General features: G+C 40.5%; 1 pseudogene; it reads left to right on the forward strand.

Annotated features, from left to right (window-relative positions):
- Positions 1-4,730: 4,730 nt before the first annotated feature.
- The window catches only part of LOC149286055 (LHFPL tetraspan subfamily member 7 protein pseudogene), a 96,875-nt pseudogene continuing 75,032 nt past the window's right edge, over positions 4,731-26,573 (forward strand).

Genomic DNA, 26,573 nt, shown 5'->3' on the forward strand with positions numbered 1-26,573 from the left:
ACAGTTTGCAGTAAATCTGTGTTCCTGGGTCTTATTGCCCTAGAGGATTTTGCTAAAGATCCCTAACAACAAAGACCTGTTTTTTCCAACAAATGTGATCTGATCTACAGTGACCAGTACAGTCAAACACAATGTGCTACAGCTAATAACACACAAACAATGATAATCTTTTGTGTCTTTATCGAACACACCCATAAAACATTCACATGGTGGAAAAAATAACTGAACCCTTGGATTATTAGCTGGTCAAACCTCCCTTGACAGCAATAACATTAAACAGATCAGACCTGCCCTACATTCAGGAGGAATTTTAAACCATTCTTCCTTACAGAACGTCTTAAACTCAGCCATATTCCTAGGATGTCTGGTGTGAACGGAGATCTTGAGGTCATTCCACGGCATTCTGTAGTAGATTTACTTGTGATGTTTAAGGTCATTGTCATGCTGCAGGACAACTTCTACTGAGCTTCAGCTGGAAAGCCATCCTGACATTATCTTATATTATATATGATAAACTTGGGAATTCACTGTCCCCTCGATCATCTGTCCCGGCCCTGAGGCAGCAAAGCAGCCCCAAATCATGATGCTCCCTCCACCATACTTCACCATTGGGATGATGTTTTCACGTGGGTATGTGGTGCTCTTTTTACACCATACACAGTGCTGCGTGTTCTCCTCCAGCAATTCAATTTAGTTTCATCAGTCGACAAAGCATATAAATATATATACACACACGTGTCAACATTTCTATTTTTTCATTTACTTGTACGTGGCTTATGTGGTAACCACCACTCAATTCTTTTATCAGTTAAAGATCATTAAATACCATTAGATCGCAAGAGAATTTACCACAATGTGCATTTTATATTGACTTCACTTAGAGTGTGTTTTCATGGGTTTCATTTAGTCGTATTATAGATCCTGTAAGTTCTGGATGAGTTTTACTGCATGTCTTTTTAACATATGATCTTTAATCCAAAAAGCATGAAATGATTACCTACACAGATGGACTGTAAGTTATTGAAGTTTTAAGATAAAAGCAATATATGGAATCAATAAAAGCCAGCATGTACTTCATGCATCCCATTTTTGTTCAGCTTTTATGGGTCAGTTTTGAGATGGATTTTAGTAAGCAAGAAAATCACATGACACAATATATATATTCCTTACTTAAATACATCCCAAGACTGACACTATATATAGCCATATCCAAGATCCTTTTTTGACCTGGGGTGTCCAGGCAAAATGCTGCTTTCTTGGAACTTTGGTCAGCTTAGTAAATTTCTGGAATGGGAAGCGGCATTTAGACATTTTCACCTTCCTACCACACAGAGGAGGGCTGGCAGCCTAAGGCCTGGGGGGCAAGTCAAGTGAAGTGGCCCGTTGTGCCACGAATCAGCCCACCATACATGCCCATCTTTTCCTGAACGCATATTCATTATAAAAATACAAATATGATTCAAATGTGGTTCAAGTAAATTTAATAGCAACAAAGGATGGTAAAAAAAAAAAAAGCAAAACCTAATGTCCCCCTGATGCTCAGCCAGTTAAATGCCCCCCATGATACTGGCTGAGGATTATGGGAAGTACAGTACACAGCAGCAGGAAAATTGTAAAGGCTAATATGAGTACCCTACCAGGATCATACCTTAAAGTGGGCTGATTGGGGACAGAGCTGACACTGAAGAGCTGAATGGGGACAGCAATGACACGGGGGCTGAAGGGGGACAGAGGTGACACTGGGGAGCTGAATGGGGACAGCAATGACACGGGGGCTGAAGGGGGACAGAGGCGACACTGGGGAGCTGAATGGGGACAGCAATGACATGGGGGGTCGAAAGGGGACAGAGGTGACACTGGGAGGGTCTGATTGGGGACAGAGATGACACTGGGGAGCTGAATGGGGACAGCAATGACATGGGGGGCTGATTGGGGACAGCAATGACATGGGGGGTCGAAAGGGGACAGAGGTGACACTGGAAGGGGCTGATTGGGGACAGAAGTGACACTGGGGACACACTTACATAGACACACACACACACCTATTTTTTTGTTTTTAATGAATACAAAAAAAATATTATATAGCTTGTACAAAAATAAATTGGTTTACTAACCTTCTACTTCCACTTTTGGGGGGTTTAGTCTAGACCTCCATCCCCTGGTAGCAACAGACTGTTTTCTATGTATACAGGATGTCAGTGACCCGACATCCGCTGCTCCAGCAGTCTGAGTGCGAGGGGGCGGAGCTTTCACCCCTCACGCTGCTCCCATCACTACGCGGCCGTCAGATTGCTGGAAAACTGATCTAAACGGCCGCTGGGTGCTGATGCCGCCGGCCGGCGCTGCTTTAATACTTTTTTTTCCATTTAATAGCCGATCCAGCTTGCCATATTACATTTTAAAAAAAAGTATTAAAGTAGCGCCGGCCGGCGGCATCAGCACCCAGCTGCCGTTTAGATTAGATTAGATTACATGTGGTAGCCCCTGCTACCACATGATGCTAACTAGGTTTAGTCTCACTCCTGAGCAAAGCAAGAACCCCAGCACTCAGACTGCTGGAGCAGCGGATGTCGGGTCACTGACATCCTGTATACATAGAAAACAGTCTGGGTAGCCAACCTCCAATTTTTTAAGGTATGCATATAGCACTAGAAGCAGCCAACCTAACTTCGTTTTCTCAGGATTTCTATAATTATTCCTCCCCATAAATTATTCCACCTCCTTTGTTGAGCTACTACTTTTGTTGGCTGGAACTGATCTTTTTCTGTTGTCCTTTTTTAAAGGTGGGGGAGGTGATGGGAACATAGTATCAAGATGAAAAATCAATTAATGTGCTAGTTATGGAACCTTCTGACACATAAAAGTCCATCTCAGTCCCTCCTTGGTGTATTACGGCACATATCACACTGTCCACTGCTATCATGGTGGGGCTTATTGACCATAGGGTTATTATGTGCCCCTCTGTATTCCTGAGACCACCATTCAAAGTCCATGACATAAATGGATACAAGAATTATACACATATATTCTAGATGAGCCATTTGCTCTAAATTCCATATATATATATATATATATATATATATATATATATATATATATATTATATATATATAATTCCAATGGAGATCTACTTAAAACAGATGCTGTGCTATGCTGCAATAAAACTAACTTTTGATGTTTTATAATCTGTGGAAATTCTGTGGAGTCATAACAGTTTTTGTGTAATAAAATAATTCTATTTGTTTCATATGAATCACTTCCCTAAATATCTATCAATAAGTCATTAAGTCATCTAAAATTTGCATAATGTCAGAACATCAAACTCACTGGGTAAAATAAATTGTCTCTCTTTGGCCAAAATGCTTGGAGGATAGGCACAAGAGATCTGTGCCTGCCTTGGCCCTCTAAATGACATGGCGGGTGGGGGGACATAGGGGCTTCTTGTCTGGGGTAATATTTGGTCAAGGACCAGCCCTGTTTCTATCTATCCAGTGATCACCATCATCTAAGTGTATATACAGAGTATATATATATACATATATATATATATATATATATATATATATATATATATATACACACTATATGGACAAAAGTATTGGGACACACCTCTTAATTATTGAAGAGCTGTGTCCCAATACAATCAGTTTCAATCAGAGCCCTTGCCACAGGTGTATAAAATCATATACATAGGTTATAGCGATGCAGTCTGCATTTACAAATATTTGTGAAACAACGGGTTTCCATGGCCGGGCCGCTGCATGCAAGCCTCACAGCTCCTGGGTACAATGCCAAGTGTCGGATATAGGGGTGTAAAGCTGGACGCTGCAGCAGTGGGAAAGTGTGTGGTTACACACTTTGTGGTTACAGTTTGGGGAAGGCCCTTTTCTATTCCAGCATGACTGGGCCCCAGCGCATAAAAGCAAGGTCCATACAGACATGGTTGGATGAGTTTGGTGTGGAAGAACTTGACCGCCCCACACAGAGCCCTGACCTCAACCTTATCAGACACCTTTGGGATGAACTGGGACAGAGTTTGTGAGCCAGGCTTTCTCATCCTACATCAGTCCCTGACATTACAAATGCTCTACTGGATGAATGGGTGAAAATTCCCACAGAAACTCTCCAAAATCTTATGGTAAACCTTCCCAGAAGAGTGAAAGCTGCTAAGTGGGGACCAACAACATATGAATGACTATGTATTTAGAATGCAATGCCATTATAGTCCCTGCTGGTGTAATGGTCTGGCGTTCCAATACTTTTGTCCATTTAGCACACACCATATGACGCATACATAAACCGAGTGCAGTATCCTCCGAAACTTGGACAAGTCGGAGATAATCCGAACCCCGGGAGAACTGCCCTCCACAGGCGGTCACGTGACAGCCGTCACGCCCTCTCTGCCACCTGTGTGCACAGCGGGTTAGAGAGGCATCTCGTGTCGGCATCAGATGGAGCCTCCCCCGTAGCGGAGCTCCCACTCCCTGTATGTGCAGCCTCAGGCTGGGACACATGAGCGCCCCTCTCCCCGCTGTCTCCCCGCCTCGTGTAGCCCTCCTAGGACTTCACCCATCCATCCAGCCTGTGAAGTTGCCCCTGGGTGCTGGTGTAGTGTGTTAGCCCCCCCCCCTCCCGGGGCTCTCTGATGTCAGACTAGGAGAACCCCTTGCTTTTCGGTGACAGGAGGGAAGGCGGTGGGAGGTTTCGGGTCTGTGTTGCTTGCCCTCCAGATGCGTTCCTTACTGGACCGTAAGAAGAAGACATCAGGGCTGAATGTTGCTTTGGGGCTGGTTCCCCAGCACCATCCCCCGCCGCAGCACAGGATGCCCAGCTGTGTGTCCTGTTTCTGGGTGCTGCTCTCCGTCTGCCTGCTGGCTGTCTGCAGCTTCAGCTTCCTCTCCCCGTCCTGGATCGTGAAAGCCGGCAGCCCAGACGGGCAGGAGCCGGTGAGCTTTGGCTTGTTGTGGCACTGCTCGGACAGCCTGGGGCAGATGTCCAACTGTTACACCTTCGGGGGTTTGGGCAAATTCAATGACATACCTTCCAGCTCTTGGCAGGTAGGTGACTCGGAGCTTCTGTTTAATTTGGGGGAGACTCTCCTGCTTCATTGCTTTACATACAAGGGGAGCTTATGGCAGTCCTGCAACTCCTAGCACGCTGGGGCAGCCTCACATGTAGTCCGCTGGCGTATCCCCATCCCCTTCAGATGTTTTAACGCAGAAGAGAACGTTATTATATCTCTATGTATCACCCCGCGATCCAGTTGAACTGCCACTATATCAAAGGGGGTATATATATATATATATATATATATATATATATATATATATATATATACAGTTAATGTGATTTTCTATGCCTTAAGATGTAAGATCAGTAATAATTAATACCCAAGTGGGAAGAGCTCTCAGCCTTCACTCTGCAGTCTCTGGATCTCTTAATCATGTCTCTGCAATTAGTAAGCGAGTGTCTAGGACTCTGTGACCAACACAGGCATGTACTGACTCCACAATGTGCAGAATACATTGTATGTACAGTAATCTCATGTATGTTAGGGGATGCATGCACATACATGATGGTCAGTCATTGGCATGTCGAGTTGGTATATTATTGCATACATCTTGGATTCAGGTCTGTTCAATGTGTTGTTTGCTTTATGTGATACTAAGAGATCAGAACAGAAGTTATCCTACCAGAGATAGGAGCATCAAACTAGAAGACCATCAGTGGACCTCAATCCACGGCTTGTTGCATGTATTATAGGGTTTAAATGGGTAAAATGTATCTTATCTTCTATACCAACTGCCATTTCCTTCATGGGATTCCATAGGTTTTAATTGATGTCCAGACATGTGTCATTATATGGGTGTAATATATTAATTATGCTGGTGTAAAGGTGCTGAAGGGGTTTATCAACTAAATTGTGGGCGAGATGGCCCTTCATAATGTTTGAGGATTTTTCATCTCTTTTCGTCAGTTTTCACAATGTAACACGCAGTATTATAAGCATTTCTTTTCTGGGGTGATTCTAGGATCCTTCAAAATGTTACCATGTTACAAAATTTCCATATAGTTACCCAATATGTGTGCCAGGTAAAGGGTCTGGTTTGTTTCCTCTTGGAAACGTCCCATAACCCCTGACTATTTCAACTATTATTATATAGTTTTATATAGCGCCATCATATTCCCTAGCGCCGTACAAATGGGTAAACAGGACATGACAAGTAGTATGTAACATAACAATTAGACTTACAGAAACAACAGGTGAGGAAGGCCCTGCTCAAATGAGCTTACAACTATGACATATTATTGAGAATAATTAAGGAGAACTGGTAGCTCTCTAGCTCCTTGTGGTATCTACAAAGCCTATCATCCTTTTTGTGTCTGAGGATGATTAGACCTATTGTCCAACAGCTGTTGCTATACATGCCAGAGAACATTAGGGAAGAAATACATTCACATTCCCAAACACTCTTCATTTTGTTGTACTTATGACATCATCATTATTCCCGCATTGATAAACTTTAAACACTTCTTTGAACTGGCAATGTCATGGTTCTCTTTGCAAAATCACATAATTAGCTTTTAATTGTTTTTAAGGGATTCTGACAGCTGGTTGGCACATCTAAATGAGAATCTGGAGAAAAGGGGAACAGAAAATGTCTGTTTGTGAGAAAGTGGGAGCTTTCTCCTCTTTTGTATTTGGTGGTCCGAATCTGTCTCAATGGTGCAGCAAACTAAAGGGTTTTTTTTTTCCAGAAAAAAGGATGGACCAGTGCACCTTTTGTTATGTTGATAAGTTGTTTGAAAACATGGGCATCATTAGTGAGTCGGTGCACGGGGCTTCTTAACATCACCCTGCAAAGCAGAAAGCTTTGTGCAGGCAGCTATACCTCCGACTATTGTCTTCCTGGGTTAGCTGTCACAATAGAGAGCCAACCCTTTTCTGATGAAATTATACCATTCGGTTCTCCTCCTCCTCCCATGGGCGAGTTATGAAGGCACTCTCTAGATTGCAAATGGAGTGTAATTTCTTGCCATGTGCTCATAGAACCTAATATGGAAAATTGGGGGAAAAAACATACACATTGTCTAAAAAACTTTGAACAATTATTCATTCATTCACTTATTTATTTATATTAGTTCTCTTTAAAAACTCCAGTTGGTAGTATATCTATAAGTCTAGCGTATGTGCAAAGCCCCCATATTATTGAGATACCTATCAGGAGCCAGATTGCAGCTCTGTAGGTCCTTACATAGACTACACAGTAATGTCCTTCTCTACATAAACTTAATTAACGGAATCAGTAGGGACTTATTCTATCTTCTTGTGCCAGTGTAAATTCTCCAGGCATACATGTAGATAATCTGTGAGAGGCTGGTGCTTCACCCTGTTACATTACTAGCAGGTAACGGTTGAGATGCCCCTAAGGAATGGTCACAAGGTTCCTCCATTCAGCCTACTGTCACTGAGGTCCCTCTGCCCATGTCACAATCCACACCTATTATATTGATTCCTATGCCCTGTTTCCACTTAGATGGCTTTGTCTGAATGAAGTGGTAATTTCATCATATAGAAACATAGAATTCAACAGCAATGTCTGTTTTTCCTGGTGAAGATATTAAGACCTTAATCAGTCTTTGGTCCTTGGTCTTGTCTAAGATTCATGAGTGTTATGCCTATCCCATGCATGTTTACATTCCCTCACTATGTATTAGCCTTTACCACCCTCTCAGTAAAGTGAAACTGCCTAACATTACATATAAACTTCTGAAATAAGCTTCCATTTTGTACTTTAAGTCACTTTAGGTATTTAGAAGTTTTTATCACATATCCCCTCTCTCCTCTGAGCTATACATATTGAGCTCCTTTAGTCTTCCCTGATAATTTTTTGTAGCCCACCTCTGAACTCTCTCCAATATGTTGATCATCTTCTCCAGTACTGTACATAATTGTCTAGATGAGGGCTGACCAAAGATCCGTAAAGTGTCAGAACCACCTCCCTCTTTCTGCCGCTAATGCCCCTAGATACCCAACCAACACCCTGCTTGTTTTTTCCAACACTTTATTGCAACACCTCAAAGAGGTTCTGGTAAAACTAGCATTACCCAAAACATCCATTCTGCAGGGCACCACTAAGCTCTAAAAAATGCATTACATTGGAATGACAATATACAATGAAAAAACTGATGGAAACCAGGAACTTGCTCGCCTGAGCTAACGGTCAAGGTGGAATCAGTAGGATGAGACACGTGTTTTTTTGAATAGATAAATGTGCAATTACCAATATCCATAAGTCAAACATTTCCCCAAGCATAGAAGCCATTCCTCTGTGTGTATTTATTTACGTACAGTGCAGAGTGCATCAATTAATCTAAGTGCTTTGTAACACAGTTCTTGAGGATGCCTTAATACTGCCACTTGCATTGTTCTTACTGAGATGCGCCAAGCAATGGGACATTGAGCAATTAAGCAGTCCATGGAGCGTTTCCAGGAGCAAAAGCATAGGCAAGCCAGCAAAGTTCTATCCCCATCTTACTTTTAAGCAGTTGAGTCATTGCCCATTCTAGTAGTAGATAATCCATAATAATAATTTCATCTGTGTAATTTCATTAAAGCCATTAACATGATTAGAAGTCTTCCCTGCTAATTGGTGCTCGCTATTGCAAATACGAGACTGCTGGCTTTCGGTCGTCCGGGTAAACTATTAACATTTCTTGCTTCTGAGAATTGCCCTTGAAATAGATAATGAAAACAGCTCTGATATAGTCTATGCATTTCATCCCAAAGTATTTCCATTAAAAGGCTAGGTCAGAATGCATAATGACCTTCTTTGCCTTTTTTTCAATATTCCAAACACAAAAGCAAGGAAGCATCATACTCGTTTAACCAATATGAGGATCTAAAGCACTATGAGTTCTTTCTGGAGACTTGCAGTTTGCATCCATAGCAAATGCCTTTGGTTAAAGCCACTAGAATAACAAAACTGAAAACAGAAGGTTTTGAAGAAAATGTGAGTTTTGAACTAGCTAAATATTAGATGGTGAATTATCTTAAAGACAGGGGAGGAAGGCGAAGGGGAGCAGCTATTTCACCCTGAGCTGCACTGATGTAAAGAACTTGGACCACTGCATGAAGCCTTGTGTTTTGCTTGCATTTCCACTTATGACCACCAGGGAGCCTGGAGTTTAAGGGCTTTAGGTCATATTTATACAGTGACTGGATCTTTTTTGTGCCCCATTTTTGGCTATTATATTCCACCTCTGCAGGAGTAGCTTGTATCACAAGTGTGTGGGGGTGACAAGCTCCTTTGGAAAGTCAATATTTCAAAATCACTACATCAAATAAGGATAATTGATGATATCACAGGGGGATTTTTGCATTTCAAATTAGTCCTCAGTGCATCAATATTGATTATTCTAACGTAATCTTATTACAGCAAACAGACCCCTTTATATGACAACATCCATGTTTTCCAGTGCCTCAGAAAAGAGGGCGACTGTTATTATCAAAGGAAATGGTGCAGACAGTTAATGTTCTTACTGGGAATATACTGTGAACTGACGTGTTTCGTTTATTATGTAAGCCCTGGGGACAATAGAAATTTGTCTTCATAAAAGGCCTTCACCAAAAAAGATTTTAACCATGCAGTAGTCGCTATACTATCAGAAAACAACCTCTCTGTGCCATCACTGGTATGTACAGTAGGTGGCCCTACTTAGATGGGCAGCCATAATCATACCTGAGTCTCCGGAGTCTATGAGTTTTTGCCCTAATATCAGTGTCTTAGGATGAATGGGCACATTATCAGGGTCACACAGTCTGGAGCGGAATCTTCCTTACTCTACACTACTGTGATCATATAGAACACTCCCAATTTGTGCTTTGATACCAGTATGTTATGGTTGATATCCCTGCTTGAATGCAGGTGATTTAGTTGAAAAGTCAATGTTTCTATGAAGACCGGCATTGGAGGCACTTGGTTAACACATTTCTTTGTCATTACTTGCTATTAAAGGGCTAATATTCAAGGGTCAGCTCATTTAGGGGGTTCCCAGGTATGGCCATATGTTTTAAAAACATAGAATCTGACCGCAGATAAGAAAGATTCGGACCATCTAGTGTGCCCGTTTTTCTCAGTAAGCAATGGGGAACTCTGAGAGCATGTTTAAACTTTGGAAGAAATGTAATGCAATCCTGTATTAAAACATCCAAGTAATGTAAACTTTATTGATTCAATATCTGGTGTTATCCATTTTTCTTTTTTTCATTTTTAGCTAATTTGTATTTTGCCAAACTTACTAACAGAAAGAACAATTTGAATTACATCCACAGCGATGAAGCCCCACCAAATTAAGATATTTGTATTAATTCTAACATAGTTTCATTAAATAAACTAAAACGATAGAAACAGACATTTTTATGATGATAAATCATATAAATCTGCTTACCTGTGCAATGTCCATTCTTTTTCTTCCCTTTTTTGTTAAGGAACAATAATGTTTAAAAATTAAACCACAAAGCAGAAAGCTGCTTCTCTCGTCATGATGAAAGTATTTACACAGCTGATAATTTCACACTTTATTGGAAGAAACCCAGTAGGTGGATAACTTGTCTTCTTATTAGATAACCATGTACTCCAAAGCTAACAGAAAAACTCAAGGGCAACTTTTGGTAGCAGGTTGCCATCTGCTTACCTGGGAACTTTCTGGCTGTGGCTACCCAGAGCTACCCTTTGAAGGGATGCAGGTAGGAGATCCAGCTGAGGCCAGTGACTGCCCAATTCTGTCAGTCCCACCAACATCGCAGGACTCTTCTCATTTTTAATGGGGAAGATGGCACGTAGTGGGGCTTGTCGTCACGCCACTTCTGCGACCCAGGTTATTATTATTTTATATAGCACCATCATATTCCATAGTGCTGTACAATGGGTATACAGGACATGACAAGTAGTATAACACTGGCAAATGCCTGGTGGGCCACTGTCCGACAGCACCCCATACTCACCCAATCTGCCACTTCAGCAGCAGATTGGGTGCTGCAGCATGGAACTGCCTGCTGGGTATGCCAACTGCATGGTATGGGAGTATAAAAACATAACGCGTGGCTGTGCCAATCCGGTCGCCTGCCGCACCTATGTTTTCTGGCGGCCGTTGGCTTTAAAGCGCTAGGGCCACCTCATCACTGCCAGACCGGCCCTGATTGCCATGTATCTCTTACATTCTCCTATTCTCTATTGATGATGATACAGCTTCTAGTCAACAATTAAAACAATTATTGAAACGAAAATATATTTTTTTGAACTTAAAAAGTGTTTCATATTTTTAGTATCAGAAAACAAAAAAACCCCCAGAAAAGTATTTGTGACACAATTCTCCATTACGGCGCATGGCCATAGCTATTCGCCAAGTGGACTGGATGTAGGTTTTTTATACACAGTATACAGTGTACCTTATCTTATACTAATTGCTGACAACTGCCCCATGTTGTGTAACAAAACAGTATGAAGTCACAACAATATGTTTTTTTCAGCTTCATGGCAACAGATGGTGAATTGGAACAGTGCTTCCAGCTGCGCAGGAGAAGTAATGCTCTTTTGTTTTCTTGCCAATGAAATGAAAAAGCGGCTGGACCCTTCCAAATGTAATGATTTTGGATGCTGTTCCTAAGTGTCCGAGGAAGTGCTTTAGTCCTGTTACAAAAAAAAAGCAATACAGCATCAGTTTCAGAATTCAGCAGCCTGTTCCTAGACTGCATTATTCATCATACACTAATAAATTAATTTCTCTGCGATTCAGTGTTATAAAGCTATGTCCCCTGCATGGATTTAATGACTGTAAACGAGCATGATCACCACTGTTAACACAAATTATAAATATTTACATTATATATTAGTGCAAGTAGCAAAAAAGTTTTACAGTGTGTTTCATCCTGCGCTAGCATCATTTCTGTTACTGCATTGAAATTATGAATTATACGTACCCTTCCTTATACCTTAAGAGACCAAACGTAATAGGCATACATAGCTTATACTCAAGAATATATATGAAGAATATATTTTTATTTACATGGGTTACATGCATTCACTCTTCATTTTCCATTAATACGTAATGCTAGGGTCTTCAATCTCCAGGTAGGGGAGTGGTATTGGCCACTCTCCCTTCCACCTGCACCCATCCAGGTTCCACCTGCACCCATCCAGGTTCCACCTGCACCCATCCAGGTTCCACCTGCACCCATCCAGGTTCCACCTGCACCCATCCAGGTTCCACCTGCACCCATCCAGGTTCCACCTGCACCCATCCAGGTTCCACCTACTTAATGTCTACCTGGGGTTAGCCCTGCCCGTATGCCAAAATAACCCCACTCCTTATTGGGGCTATACCGCCTTCCTGCCTCCTGTTCAGAGCAGGAGAAGGAGAGCACCAGGAGCAATCATAATGCGTAGAGATTTTGGGGAGTTTTAAATGTTCAGCTCTTCCTGAAGCTTCCGGTTGATTGAATAAACGCATATGAATGACATTGGGGTGCAACACGGTGCATTTGGCCATAAAGGCCAGCTTGTGTAACTTTGCTTGCTGGTTTTTATTGAGTTTTTACATCCAATTTATTAATGGTCCCCTTCTATAGCTGTAACCATAAAACTTGAAGAGCAACAACAGTGGGTGGGCCAAAGTTGGACAGCCTCGTATTAAAGGGTTGCAGAAGCTATTTGAATCGGTAATTTGGAAATATTATCTTCAATATAATGCCCTAGTGCTTTCATCCATTATTTTGTACTAAACATTAACTTTAATATATATTTAAACTGTTGTTATAACTTCTGAGAGTATATATTGTTTTCTTGTTTCATGGAGTGTGATGACGTTACACTAAATCCCCCAAGGGACCCTAAACGCAATTTGTGTTTACGTTCCCTGGGGCTTATGTTAATCATTCTATAATTGAGACAAACATCTCTTGGCTAATTAAGATGTAGTTAACATGAGACAGAATTGTACGGTTGCTTAAAATTGCATCTACCGTTTGAAACCTTATTTCTAATTGCTGCTGCTAGTCTGTGGCCTCCTGATTAGAATAATATGGTGCGCCGAAACCTGCCCGAAGAATTTAGAACATTAAGTTGACGCATAGGCTGGGGATAGAATTTTGTTATTATTTTTTCTTTGTCCATCAGCAGGTTATTCCGTCTCGCTCCTTGCCAGGCGTCATTTCAGGGCCGTCATCCACAAAGTCACTATAGCCCCGACCGTCATGACGGGGCAGGACCAGACTTACTAGCAGTCTGTAAGATTTAGTGGCCGTCACGAACTGGCCTTAATGTTATTGAAGCTGTAAAGTATTATCGCGGAGAAGGGGTCTGATTAATGTAAGATGACCAGACTTCCGATGACGCATTCTGCATTTTATTTTGTGCCTATTCCTTATAGTGAGATCGGCAAAGCCCTAGTCGCTGATATTTAATATACCTGCGAGATTCAAATCTCTTCATTGTAATCTGTCTCTGGAAACTAACTAAAGGGTTACATTAGACCAGAATTGGTCTGGCTTAACTCTCTGGAACACAGCTGCTTCAAAGCTTTACTATCCCTTTAACATAATAAATTCAGTTCTTCATATAATAAATGCATCTTCTGTCTTGGGTATTTCTGTGATCTTAGCAAAGCCGTTTTATGTAATTCCTTAAGACATTATAATATCTTTCTTTCAGTGGTAAAACCACATCCCGAGCAGTAGTGATTTGAGAGCTTTAAACCTAAATTTCCATTTTGCACGGCCGTTGGAATACTAAGTAATTTCTACATACAGAATTGTAGCCAGAGTCTCTGGCTTTGTTTCATTCGAGTAAAAATTACAGTTTATGGGCAGCTGCTTCTCAGGTTCGATTTGCTTCTCTGATCTGAATTGCTGAAATGGTTTGGGAACAGCAAAACTCTAAAACTGAAATATTGCTTTATTTGAAGATTCTAGGCATCTGTTCATGTGTATGCTGTCTCTGTTCGCTATATAGGTAAATACAAGCTTAATGGAGACTGTCATCTAAATCGTTCCCATGATGTAAGATACCCAACAGCCAACCCACTCCATCCCTAGTCCACCATTCTGGGGTTAATTCACAAAATGAGAGTTTAAAGAGAACTGCATGAGTTCTAGCCTCCCAGTAGAAGTGGTAGATCTTAGTACATTGAGTGAAGTTACACATGCATTTTATAGGCATAAAGCTATCCTGACAAGACCAAGGACGGCTTAAGGTTTACTGAAAAAATGGCCCAATTGGATGGACCAAATGGTTCTTATCTGTCATCGAATTCCATTTCACTATGCATTTTAAAGAGTCTACCCTAGTCACCTTAACCTCTATAATGCATATATAAATCAGATTTCTTGAAAGTCAATCCAACAATTCAGCTATGCATTATCGGGGCAGACTCACCACTTTGTATAGGGGAATCTTTAAAGGCCTGTCCATTAAGAACACACTGTGATGTTGGTAAGTTTAGACTGCAAGGCAGATAGTATAGGAGAGGTAATAATATTAGGCGTGATTTTACTGGAGGTTGAGCTTGGGAGTGCGTTCTTGTGTCAACTCAGCTTAACCTTACCCTGAGATGTGAATTTTAAAGGACACATTTTAATAGGTTTAACAGTCCACTAAAAACAAATGGGGGCCAGTAGGTTAAAAGTTCAGCTAAACTACTATGACCATGACAATGAGGGCCATCTATTTAATGCGTGTAAATGGTCTGTGCTGGTGTTGTAAATCTCCCAGTGCTGACATCATTGTAACTCTCATGCCTCAATTCATTCGTATGGCTTTAAAAGGGAATATATCTTTAACTCTGTAAGTGCCTGAGCAGCACGCACTGGGCAATGAAAGGATGAAATGTCTGGTTCAAACTTGTACTATGATATTCTACAGACTTTTAGTATCGATGATGGCTCTGATCCCTAATGAGGGTATATTACAGGGCAGTCCTTGTCTGCTGTCAGACCCAGTTGAGAAATACATCTAAGGAGAGACTTGCTGGTAGGAAGAGGGTGTCTCGCTGGCCTTGGAAGCTGATGTTATTTTCCCGACATGGAGAGATTACGAAATTATACTGTTGAGGGAACCACACATTTTCATGCTCTATTTACTGCTTGTATGTTTCAGTGCATGCCAGTCCGTGAAATGCCCACAGCATGGAAGCAGGTCATCAAAGATGGTATGCAGAGAAGTCTTTGCATTTAACCCATTTATACTATATTTACATTACCAGTAAGAACATACAAAAAGCATTTTCCAGGCATCCTTGGTGATCTCAGGAACTGAACACTGATTGTAAATACAGATAATAATTTTTTGGCTGTACCCAGGAATACACAAAAGGAGGGAGCTACAACCTATATAATGCGTGGCCAAGCCCTTGGTTTCTAGGCCATTGCATGGGGTTTTCGGGAGGGTCTTATTTTACATGTATCTCCTTCTAGAATCAAAATGTCTTCAGTATTTTGTTAGATGGTAACTGAGCAATTGGCACCTTATGTGAGAGTGTGATCCCCAAAACAGAAACCGAAAATGTGCATGGAATATTTTGGGAATTGTGGACATGTTAATGAACTAGCAGAGGGAGCATTAAGTGAGCATTATTTGTTTGTAAACACATAAATATTGGTTCTATAACATAAAAAAAGCTTACTATGATATCCCATACTTATACTGCGTATAAGTAGATTGCAGTGAGTGTATGTATGTATGTAAGGGGCCAAGGGCTGTACTTAGGCTCCCAGGTAAGAATTTGCCAGTCCTCCATTGTTCACTTATAGCAAATGTAGCAGGAAGTGACTTTGGGGTTACTGGAAAATCTTGGGTACAATAACTAAAGTTTGGAAGAAAAATTCACTACTCGCGTATAATACACACCCATAACTCCAGCTTCACAGGTTATTTCTACTATCTCAAACATACACACATGTACATTTGGTAATACTCACATGTACTGACACTTTTACACACGTCTCCCAGCTTACCTAGCTTTGTAGGCTCAGGAGGTTCTTTCCTTGTGGTCTAGCAGCTGGTGACAGGACTGTTCTCCTGCTCCCTCATGTCCTCCCACACTGTGACTGAGTCCTGGGAAATGATGTCATATCCTTGCGCCCAGACTCAGTCAGCATGCTGGGGCTGAGGGAAGTGTTTTGCCGGCAGCTGTGCTCACCACTAATCGGGCAGCTGTGTTCACCACTAATCGGGCAGCTGTGCTCAGCACTAATCGGTCAGCTGTGTTCACCACTAATGTTCACCACTAATCGGGCAGCTGTGCTCAGCACTAATCGGTCAGCTGTGCTCAGCACTATTGGTCAGCCGTGAGGGACTGAACGCTAATGGTGGGCGTGGCTGCCGCAAAGCTATCGCCATCTGTATTCCCCCAGTCCCAGCATGCCGGGCCCAGGCATATGAGGTAACTTCTTGGCCCTCAGATGCAGGCAGTGTGTGAGAAGTGAGGCATTGCAATGATGGTTTAAAGTTTTTGTCTGGCATAAAACGCACTGAGAAGTTATGGTAATGCTGTGTGAATTCACAGTTTCTAGCACTAGTTACAAAGTAGTGAGTTTTCTATGGGTTGAGCAACTTGAGGAAAATCTACAAGCAGCATGTTAACTCATTTAACAGATGTTCAGTAAAATGTGTAGATCTGACAACATACGATGGCTCCTCAAACCTTTATAGTTTACACAGTTCACCTGTAAGTGATTATTTTCCATGTTCAAGTCAGTTCTTTTCATACCAACACCACTAGGATTTCATTATCAAGTACTCGTTCTTTGATGACATTTGAGAAGGTACAGAACCTCAGGGGGTCAATGTACCACATGCATGGGCATTCTGGTTAAGTAAGGTACACTTTGATATGACTACACGTGTTTACATATATATACATAGATTCATAGGGGTTAAGATTATTATTTCATTAATTGAAATTAATATTTAATTTGGCAACCAGAAACATACTCGATAATGGGTTATTCTAATATATATATATATATATATATATATATATATATATATATATATACACTTCCATTCAAAAGTTAGCTTTTTTTAAGGAATACGAGGAAATTTCTAGCTGTAACATAATTGCAAATGGTTTTCTAACGATCAATTAGCCTTTTAAACTTAAACTTGGATTAGCGAACACAACGTGCTGTTGGAACACAGGAGTGATGGGAGTGATAATAATGAGAATTGTGATTGCCACAAAATCTTGCGCAGGCTGCATTAAGGATACCTTTGATATTTGATCTTCAAATCTCCTGTATTTGTCTGTGTTTTAGCTGCCCCAGGATCTCTCTTTGAGCTTAAACTACCATGGTTATGAAGATTCATATATCAGACACCTGTGTAAATTGGCACCAGTTCTGTTTGGTTCATGAAGCCGCAGATCTCTCTAATGCTTCCACCCACACAACATCGGCGCTTGTTGTAAAGTGGCTGAAAAAACAAAAGCCCAATGAGATTACTTTATATAGTTCTTGGTGCAGAAGCTGTAGTCTGTAACCCGGCAGGGAGTTTGCAATAATTTGTTTTTAAAAGTGCTCCAAATTCCCTATGGAAACACTTTGATGGCGGCTGCGCTCTCTCTCTCCCTCTCTCTCTCTCTTTCTCTCTTTTTCTCTTTCTCTCTCTCTTTTTCTCTTTCGCTCGCTCGCACTCTCTCTCTCTCTCTCTCTTCATTATTGACTGGTTGCCTAGTTGGCTTCCATTTTTTTTTTTAGACGGTAGATGATTTTGAATTTTAATGCAAATGGGAAGCTTGGGGAAAAAATAAGAGTGCATAAAACCAGAGAGCAACTGAATCACACAGCTGTCAGACACAAGGCAGAGCGGAGCAGTAAGAATGATAATGAGTATCTGGAATTACAATATGAATAGGAGAGATTGGAGTCTAGGGAACCACCCTGCTTTAAATAACTTGTTACTTTAAGCATGGCCTCCGGCTATCATGTGCAACTTCTGTCCCTGTATAATAAAGATACTATTGAAAACGATTCAGAACAATCTAGGAGGGGGGAGGAGGCAAAGTGGTGTAAGGGGGAACTACATGAACCAGATAGTTCTTAATTGATTTTAATGCTAGTGAATAACATACGACTTGTGATTCAATGACGTGTCTTAAACCCAGTCCTAAGAAACAAGTCCATAGAAACAAGGTAATGACAGCTAAAAAAAATCTACAATAAAAGTCAGTGGAAATATCTGCATTTCAGCAAGGCTATGGAGTCATAGGAAAATAGTGTGATTGATACATTTTAGACATATTTTCTAGACATTGAAACGGCTGATCTAGAAATCTATTAGACCCAATTAACGCACCTATAAAAAGCAAAACTAAAACATTTATCTATTTATCTTTCTTTGACACATGTATTTTTAGAGAGACTCGAAATGTCATCTATAATTTTGCCCAACAGGAGCTCTGTTGTGTTTAATATGAAATGTAATTGTGATGTGTTTTTCAAATGTCTTCAGGAGAAGATGCTGAAAAGTTGAAGGTGTTACAATTAACTCTTTATCTCAGAGTCTTGTTTCTTTTACAACATTTTATTCGGCTGGATGCTTGAGATTGGCTGCAGTGAAAATAAGCATAGGCTAGAGTTCAAAAGCAGTAAGAGAAAATTATGAATGGATCATACCGCCTGTCATCCTTTGTTGTTTTATATGACATTATAAATCACAGACATCAACCTTCTGAAACCTTTAAAAGTAGCACATGGATATGTTATGTCACTTTTACATTCATGTATGTTTTAGTGTCATTCCAATATCAAACAGTGACACTATTTTGGATGGAGAGTCTCGCTGATGTCCAGTAGGTCAGATGGTTACCATGAATTTTGGTCTGTTGCATTACTTTTTTAATGGAAAACTGTAGTGGCATTAGTTTTATGACAGATTAAATATGCAAGTTTTTTTGTCATGGTTTGCTGGCTATAATGAGATCCAAGGTATTGTCAAAGTACAGAGTCCGTACTAGTGCCCTAGGTGAAATATGTCTCTGGCATCAACCTTGGGCCTTCTACCATCTAAGTAGGTGCTTCTGCCTAAATTGGGGTCAGGCATGACAGACAAAGTATATTTTGGTGGAGGTGATTCTTATGGGTTTTGCATCACTCATGGGAATAGAACCTGGCACCCTTTCCCACCATAAGTATATAGGCACAACAAGCAGCACTCCACAGCTCAAAAGGTAAATCCAAAAAGTACATTTTAATTGCTGGAGTCTACAGCTAACACCGAATGTGAACAGGCCCAGCCTAATGCGTTTTGCTCTAAACTAGCACTTACTCATAGGCAATATTGCCTATGAGTACACACTAATTTAGCACAGACTGCAACAATAAACTTCTACTTTTGGATTTTGCTATTGGGTTGTTGCGTGCTATTCGCTGTGCCTATATTCTTATGGATTGTTTGGGAGATTTGGAAGCCTCAATTCATGTGCACCCGTTCCGGATTCATATGCTGGAGTGCTGAGACTGACTGAGCTGGAACCTGATTTATGCTTTATTTTATACAAAAATAGCGCAAATAGCACATCTTCGCTCTTTCCCACCAGCTTGGTGACATAGCAACTTGGTTGGCCTATGTGATAGGACCTTCCTTTAGGAAATTGCTATACCTTTTTAATTAAGTAGCTGCTTAATTAAATGTTACGTTACCATTGTATAAATTCATTGCTCAATGCACAATGTAATAAGAAAACATTCATTTGTGTCATGAGAATTTACAGCAAGGACTCCTTCTCTGCTCGATGACATACAGTACATACACAATGACAGCAGATCTCGTTTTACATTTAAAGAGGTTTTTTTAAATGAATCGTTAAACTGAGTTTGCATAACAAAGTACTTTAACAATGATGCATTTAAGGCTTCTGGACGGGAAAAAAATATGGGAGATAGCTGGATGTCTAATGCTTAATGTTGGTAAATGAGAGAAAATCGAGAGTAAGTGAACAAGAAGGGCTTTTTCACTAAACTAAACCAGTTTAAAAAGTATAGATTTTTTTTTAAAAAAAGGTACCAGGTCACCATTTTGACTCATTAATTAGTGTTCTTTTCAGTTTGGCTTCCCGTTTGCTCAATGATATGCGCTAAGAAGCACACATCTCTAAGTAGGCTTCCAGAAAGCCACTGATGCACTTGAAATGCAACCCTTGCTAAGCTGGCCTTCAAATAAACTAGGCCTTTGACCCTTTGACCGTGTACGGCCAACTCAGCCTTTCTTGTAGAGGAAACGTCACAATGGATATTGAAGTGAGGAATATGCAATTTTTACGTTTAGGGAATAAACACTGAAAAAATATTAGTATATTAACGGTTGTCAGGCTTTATTTAAAACTTTCTAGGATACTTTACTAAGTTGTATTCTGGTACATCTGCAACTGTTTAATAAAAAGTAGGTTAAAAATGCAACCTTCATGAATTGATACAAGTGGAAGCCATAGAGAGTTGCAGCATTACCCATTGTATTAGGAAATGTGAGCAGTAAATGTAACTACCTGACAGCCTTGTCACATTTAGTCAACCAGATTGTTGCTAACTCAGATTTATTGACTTCTGAGAACACAACTTATTTACTGCCCAGTAGGGAACATATTAATTTGTATGAGTATCAACAATTACTCACGAAGACAGTACAAGTGTTATGAAACCCTAAGTGCAGTGGGTTTTACTACCAATGACTAAATTAATCCCCCCTGATTACTCCAGCTCTGCTGAAAATGAAAATATACTTGTAAATTGAACCTTTAGTGTAAACTTAAGAGCCGATCTTCACGCAAGCCACGCTAACGTCCAGCTTTTATGTGGGTCGCTGAACCAAGCTCATGGGCTCTTTCGGCCCTGCTTTTGTTGTACCATAGGCATGCTTACTAATCTGCAAAATCCACTGCTACGGTATTCTCTTACAAGAACCGCCCAAAACCAAGAAAATAGTTATATTCATTTTAGGCAGTTTCAGTGAGCTATCTAAGTTTTGGTGGCTCTGATTTCTCATAGCCTCCCTGCTTTAGGAGGCTGCAAAATTCTAGTCCTCGTTTATAGCAAAATGGCAACTCTGCACTTCTGTAACTTAGGTGATATGCTGGGTTATATTTATGTGGGACCTTAAACCATGTTTTGGATATTGCTAAAGCTGAAATGCAGAATGCCTGTACTGAAGAATAACCGTGCAGGTGTGTCCTCCTACATTGTTTTAGCGGGTTCCATTTACTTTAAATGGCTTAAAATAAGCAGTACCAGTGCCAGTGTTGAAGGTAAAAAATGAAGTGAGGATCAGGATGTCAACGGACAAAGACAGGAAGAGAGATGGGAAGCTAAATGCAGACACAGGATATGAATTCCCTCCCTATTCCCACGCCGGTTGGGGACACTTATTAGCGCGCAGATTATTTGAAGTTGTGTGCAGCTGTTAATCATGCTTGTGCATTGGTGCATTTGTTTTGGATACGTTTAGAGCACAATTAACCAAACTTTATACAGCAAACATATGTGATCTCATCAGGACTGACCACATACTAACCTGGATCGTGCACTAGAAATCATTGTATCTGAATGCTAAATATGATGCTTGGAAATGTAGCTGCTGTGGTCTCTTCCCAAGTGGCCTCATCATAAGTGGCTATTTAAGAGTTACACTTGAGTTAAACTGGAGGGAAACGACATTCCGAGTACCACTGCAGAAAGCAGCTTCAACACATCATCGGAACCAAATCAACTCATCCCCATCCAAGCAGTCCGCTCTTATTGCCTCACTCCCCTCAACCACCCACTAGCTCACAAGAGCAGGGCCCTCTTCTCCTTAGCACCAGTTTGTTACTGTATGTGTTTTTGTATGTGAAATTTGTTCTACTGACTGTAACAGTTCTGCGGAATCTGCCGGCGCTTTATAAATAAATGTAATGTAATGCTGATATCATAAAGATGAGCAGACAGACTTACTTTACCCTCTTTTTATTCCTTTATATTTATCATGTATTTTGAATATATTTATTTCAAGAGATGGAATTTCAATACTATTACTACACATTTTTATATGCATATTACGGATCCATGTGTGTCTGCTTGCGATGTGAGCGGCAGCAGGGTTCAAACTCACGGTCCTTGGCATGCGAGTCTGGCGCACCACCTGCCCAGTGCTTATTGTTTGGGAGCCACATGTGACCACCAGGGGACGCTGTGCCTCTATCAGTGCATGGAGTTACCTGTGTATCAACTCCCATTTGCCCTAGAAATCTGTCACATGGGTTCTGTTCACATGACTCAATTATTTCTCACTAAGCTGCTGCAGCTGCTAAGGATGCTGTGAAATTTCAGTTTAGTTTAGCCCTTGGATGGCCTTATTCTTGTGTCCTGTACCTCATATCGATGCTTGTGTGACCTCTGTCTTCCTAACCCGGCTTGTACCTTTTCCCAATTTGCTTTCTCTTGTGTACCAACCTTGGCTTCCATACTGACCATTCTACTGTCTGCCCCACTTGTGGTTATTGGGATTTTTTGATGTTCCGGGTGGATCATGAATAACTTTGTTCTGGTTCTTAGAGTTTTTCCTGGTATCCATGTGACCAAAATCATTGCTCATATTCAGTCATGCTCAGCCTTCCAATGCCCATTGACTGTCAGTTTTACTTATGCTTCGATCAGGTTTTGCCATATCGTTTCCCACTTCCCCATATTGAGCCCATAGTGTATACGGTATCTCACAAAAGATAATAACAATTATGTTGCTAGACTATAACCCCTATTCTAGTAAAGGAGGGATGCATCTATATGGGAGCAAACTATAGAACATCTGTCTGTTATTTGAATCCAGGCCTCATCATTCTAAACTATAATCCAGTGCCTAAGCGCAGTGAGACCTACCATCTCAGGTCTAGACAGAAAATAAAGGTGGGCAGGGTGGTCATTGACCAGGAGATGTCACAGCGTATTTGTCGTACCATAATAGAGGTAAAACAATTATGTCCCTGTGAGTGAGAGATGCAGGTGTTGAAATATTTATGGTAATAAATATTTCATGCACTGGAACTCTGAGCTTCTTTTGAGTTTATAGCAGATTAGCCACTCAGATTACTTTTTAAAATAAAGATAAACACAAAAAAACAAGGCCTACTTTTTGATATAGATTTTTGTGGATTGCTAATCCACATATTAAAGGCAAAAAAGGAGAGATCACTAATTTTCTCCAAACTGTTAAACATGGATTTCAGTGTTGGTTTTCACTTACTGATTCCATTGCCTCAACTCATATCTGTCCCCGACCGTGATTTAAGTTTCAACAAGCTGTGTTTGTTAAAATATCTGAAAGTAACACTTGAGGGGGGGAACAAGATTTGCAATGTGGCAGATGCGTCCTAATAGACATTTCAAAGTCCCCAAATGAACCCTTTGTATTGCTCGGTGCCATTTTGGTAATGGTTTTCACAGTGAGGGATTTGTACTCTTTCTGGGTTTCTTATGAAAATACAACTTCCCCTGGTTTAAATTATGGCGAGCAAGTGCTTGACTCTTAAAAGGCACCAATCTTGGTGCATTTTTACTTACATGAAATCTATTACGGGATGTGCAATACTGTCAGGTTATAGGAAATGAATTTAACTGTTATAATTGTGACATTATACAATTCTCACCAGAATTCTTTTTGTCTAACTAGCATTCCGACCCTTCCGTTGTCCCTCTCCAGTGCTCTATAAAGATAGCAGTGAATGTACCTGGTCATTTTTGTAGCAAACTGGACACTGATATTATACACCGTCACGCCTGGCTAAATAGGAATAATAGGGATAGTACCCATAGTGGCTAATAGGATGACATCTGTATGTACGTCTTCCAGTTACAGGTTTGGCTGTAATTTTGCCCTTGAGGAGATGCCCAAATGACATGACCAACTTGAATTTCAGGACTGACCAAGGCTTTCCCAGGAAAAGCCTCTGTATAACAGATCCTATATACTATAGTTTCTGGAGGAAGATGTTGTTTGTAAAGCACTGCGCCTTAAAATAGTTATTGTGCTCAAATCTCCTGCTTCCTTGCTTTCTCTGTGCCTTTAGGCTGTTAAATTATGCATGCATTTACCTTATAATATGAATGTGAGATTTACAAGCTCTGGCTGGCACAGGTACCAACAGTAATCAAATCAGTTCTAAAAAAAAATAGAAAAAGACCTTTAAACGCCCTTGTACTTTTTTCCCCTATCTAGCATCATAACACACAACCGTAAATGTCCCTTTTACACAGATTGTAAAATATGTTGATATTCTGTGAGTATTCTAATATAGCACTTGTAGATCTTGTGTTATATATATATATATAAAAAATGAATACATGATGTTGTTACAACCATCACTGGAATTTATATATAACAACATCATGTATTCATTTTTTTAACTCACTCTATTAGATGAGTGGAAAAGGCGATTGCATGAAGCTTACTCCAGAATAGAATGAAGAAATTCAAATAATAATGGGAACAGTTTTGAAGTGGTAGAAAAAAACCCCCAGAAAACCCAGAAAAAGTCAATATAGAGTAATGTGGTTATGATCCAGTCCGATTTATCACCTACTCAATTTGTAAGGAGAATGCAGAGTGTTTTATTGGGGTAGGTGCTATAGTAACCTTGGCTACATAGAACTGGATCATAAAAAGAGAGATTCGGGAAGAGAAGTTGTATTTCTAACCAGGCTTGACATCTCAGCACAAATGCAGGGCAGGTGGTAATTAAATGCCATGATTTTGTGTCTCTCTGAGCCATCTGTGCTCAATCATTGGACATCTACAATATTATCAAGCTGTTATAGGAGAGCAGCCTGTGAGGTATAAGCTGGCCATGTGATTTCTGGCAGTGTCTAACCTGGAGCAATCTTGGGTTAGTGTTGCTTGCTAACCTCGCACTCTCTAAAGGAAAGAAAATAGCCATGATATTTTATTGGATAATATAAAGAAGACATGTAGAGGCCACCTACATTTTCAAAGATTAAGCTGATCTTTTATCATATAAACACTGGGAAGGGGTGGGGGCAGGGGGCAATTAGACTCAATGTCACTTGAAGATCACTAATTAAGTGTATTTTTTGTACAGTAAAAAGGACTTTGGGCATATTTACGGAATGTTGCATTATTATTATGTATTTTTTATAGTGCCATCATATTTCGCAGCACTGTACAGCCTAGACAGGACATAACAAGTAGTATATAGCATAACAATTTGACTTACAGAACAGATGAAGAGGGCCCTGCTCAAACAAGCTGACAGTATTTGCTTAGCTGTGCATGATTGTGCACATGTAATGGGTTTTCTGTGCGTTCTGATTGGGCAAATATGTTGGAAAGAACTGATAGGACATATTGAATGCATTTCGACCGCTATATAACAGAGCCAGTTGACCAGGGTTGCCTCCTGAACGGAAAGTTGCCCCATTTCTCTGTATGACATAACTATACTGGGTAACCAGAATGAGGAATCTGCACACTCCAAAGGAACTCAGGTGCTTAACTGTGCCAGGAAGGGTCAGCTCCCCAGTAGATCAAACTAAATAAAGGCTCCAGGCACTCAAGGGTTCCAGCTCAGGCAGATTTATTAAAGGAAGACAGAAACAACGTTTCAACCTCACAATGAGGTCTTTATAACTATACCTGGGAACTCTCAGGTTTGACCTGGAAAACTCTGGGAGATGTGCTGCTTCTCTGGTTCTCCAGGTCAAAACCAGAATGGACCTGGTCACGGGGTCTTGACATGCCCCACTCCTTGCACATGTCCCCTTTAAATGGCAGTGTTTCCCGTGATGTTGGCAGAAACACCCACTGTTGGGAATGGAACCAACAAGTTCCCAGGTATGGACATAACCATTCCTATTCCACATACAAAAATTTGCACCCAATGATTCTCTCTCAAAGCTCCTTATAAACGTATTTGCAGATTAATGATCGGCTGCAGGTCACTTGGTCACTCTGACTGTATGTCACTAGTACAGACTTTTTTTTTCCATTTATATCATATGAACAGTTGGTGTTATGTATGAAGATGTTTTCTATGATGAAGTGGTAAATATGGAGCAATCGGCCGAAACTTGGATTGATATGGTAGTCGCTTTTTATATACTATGTAAAACTCTATGTAATTTGATACTGTACCAAAAGTACTTTACTGAATATTTTTTGTTTTGTAATTAGAGATATTGTGCTCAGATACATTTCACATTAAAGTTATAATGTAAGTTAACAAGACAACCAATGAGATCATTAGTTTAGTTACATAGAAGCATAGAATTTGCTGGCAGATAATAACCGTTCAGCCCATCTAGTCTGCCCATTTTCCTGATCAAAAGACTTAGACCTTTATCAGTCCCTGATCTTGCCCTAAATTCCATATAGCTATATGTCTAACCTATTCATGTTTAAACTAGTCTCTACCACTTCTGCTTGGGAGCTTGTTTGTGTGAAGGTACATATTCACACTGGCTGCTATCCTAGGCCTGACGCAGTGCCCCGTCCTCAACAGTTGTCTTCCTTACTGCTGAGTGTCAGAGTATGATT

Source organism: Sceloporus occidentalis, unplaced genomic scaffold, assembly GCF_023333645.1.
Source record: "Sceloporus occidentalis isolate IW3139 unplaced genomic scaffold, rSceOcc1.0.p SCAF_72, whole genome shotgun sequence".
In the NCBI taxonomy this organism is placed as follows: Eukaryota; Metazoa; Chordata; class Lepidosauria; order Squamata; family Phrynosomatidae; genus Sceloporus; species Sceloporus occidentalis.